Source organism: Corapipo altera, unplaced genomic scaffold, assembly GCF_003945725.1.
Source record: "Corapipo altera isolate COAL_440 unplaced genomic scaffold, ASM394572v1 181b, whole genome shotgun sequence".
In the NCBI taxonomy this organism is placed as follows: domain Eukaryota; kingdom Metazoa; phylum Chordata; class Aves; order Passeriformes; family Pipridae; genus Corapipo; species Corapipo altera.
The window spans coordinates 2,049,929-2,052,070 of NW_020884963.1; the positions used below are offsets into that span (position 1 = coordinate 2,049,929).

At 55.2% G+C, this 2,142-nt stretch overlaps 1 protein-coding gene across 1 annotated transcript in view; it reads left to right on the plus strand.

Moving 5' to 3' along the window:
- The first annotated feature begins 1,734 nt into the window (after positions 1-1,734).
- The window catches only part of CLIP2 (CAP-Gly domain containing linker protein 2), a 75,451-nt gene continuing 75,043 nt past the window's right edge, over positions 1,735-2,142 (plus strand). Inside the window, exon 1 of the mRNA XM_027664439.1 lies at positions 1,735-1,809. The gene's annotated coding sequence lies outside the window, so the exon portion shown is untranslated. The remainder of the gene's footprint in view (positions 1,810-2,142) is intronic.

Below are 2,142 nucleotides of genomic sequence, written 5' to 3' on the forward strand. Positions count from 1 at the left end.
TATACTAAGAACAAATTAGTGTATGTCAGATACAGCATAAAATTGTGCAAAAATGAGGTTTAACATCTAAGCAATTCCTGATTTGAAATCCTGCCCTGAACCACCTGAAAATATTAAAGAGGATATTTTTTTTAACAAAAGTGCTTTAAATTTACACTCCTCCTCCTTATCAAATGCATGGCTACATGTAACATTTCTCGTTAGTCTCTCTGGAAGTTGCAAAGGAAGGTCACCATTGTTGCTCCACCACCATTTGGATACGGAAAGAGGCTTGGACCTAAAGATAGGAACTGGCTGAGCTGGCAAACCAGGGGTGGAACTAGATGGAGAAGCAAGAGGTCCTGTTGGAATCCAAGCCTGATTCAACAGGCACCTTCTCATCTAGCTCTTCTCCTGGTGACATTCTGTCTCCCTAGGCAACTACAGTTTTGAGAGGAGACAGAAATTCTTGTATCCAGAACCACAAAGCAATGACTAGAGCTTGGATGTAGGAAAATGCCAGGGAAAGACACTGAACTAGCAGTTGAAGAGGAGGCGTTGGAGTCAGGTGCTCCAGGTTCTATTTTTGGCTTGGACCAGCCATTTCAGTTCTCTTTACTTTGGCTTCCCCTCTGCAAGATGGAAAATGAGGATGCCTACGGCTGCCTCCTGAGGCTGCATCGTCTTGCTAAGGCCAGGGCTGTCAAATCTCATATTCTGGATGATGCTCAGTTGACCTCAGTCCTGTTTTTCTCTGCTTTGCTGAGTGCATTCCTTTCACTTGCATCTCCCTCCTGCTTTCTGGGGCCCACACAGGGGCTGTGGAGCAGAGTCACAGCAACAAATTTTGGGATGGCTGCTGGGTGGGACCCTCCTCTCTTCCTGCATGGCCCGGGGCCTTCCACTGTACTATTTGATGTGCAAAATCTCCTGGGCTGCCCCTTGGGTGATGGGGGGTGTCTGTAGAGGTAGTAAAGTATGCTGAGTAGAGTTATGGCCCTTGTGAAAGCACTTCCACCTCAGGGATGCAATTTCTGGGCACTGGCAGTAGGCAGGTGGTGGAAGGTCCAGAGGAGGGAATGGAGCTGGGGAAGGGTCTGGAGCACAGCTCTGGTGAGGAGCTGCTGAGGGGAGCTAAAGGGGCTCAGCCTGGAGAAAAGGAGGCTCGGGGGGAACCTTCTTGCTCTCTGCAACTCCCTGACAGGAGGTTGGAGCCAGGGCAGGGTCAGGCTCTGCTCCCAGGGAAGGAGGAACAGGACAAGGGGAAATGGCCTCAAGTAGCACCAGGGTGAGGTTTAGGTTGGATATTGGGAAAATTGCTTCACTGAAAGGCTTGTCCAGCCCTGCAGGCTGCCCAGGACAGTGGTGGAGTCCCCATCCCTGGAGGGGTTTAATAGACATGGGAATGTGGCACTTGGGGACATGGGTCAGTGGTGGCCTTGGCAGTGCTGGGGGAGCAGTTGGAGTCGATGACCCCAGAGGGCTTTTCCAACCTAAACGGTTCTGTGGCCCTGCTCCACTTTATCTCCATGCAATATCAGCCCAGGCACGGCTCTGGGAAGCATCAGGAGGTGATGGGGGCCAAGTCATGATTATCACCTCTCCCCGCCCTTCCTGGCTTTGAATGAACGAGTTTCCGAGGCTGCAGGTGCTTTCTCTTTGCTGCATTCCCCAATAAATCCCGGTAATTAGAGCTCTCTCCTTTTTTTTCCAGGAAGCACCGCCAGCTCCTCCTGCCCCTCTTGCATCAATCAAACCCGCTACCACCCTAAATTCAGGTGTGCTTGGAGCGCTCCTCATTCCCAGCGCCGCGGCCGCAGCGAGCGAAAGGTGAACTTATCGTTATTAATTCGGGGGTTTTAAGGCAGGAGGAGCCTCCGCGCCGCCTTTCCACCCTCCCACCCGGTTCCGGGCGGCGCCGGGGCTCGGCAACCAGGAGGATTTCGGCGCGGGGCGGCCCCGGACCGGCCCCTTTGTTCGCGCGGGCCCGGCCGTGCTCCGGGAGGGACGGAGGGAGGGAGGGAGGGAGCGGCGGTGCCGGCCCCGCATCCTCCCCCGGCCCCGCATCCTCCCCCGGCCCCGCCGCTCCGAGCCGCCGCCCAGCTCCCTCCTCCCGGCTCCCTCCTCCCGGCTCCCCGCTCCCTCCTCCCGGCTCCCCGCTCC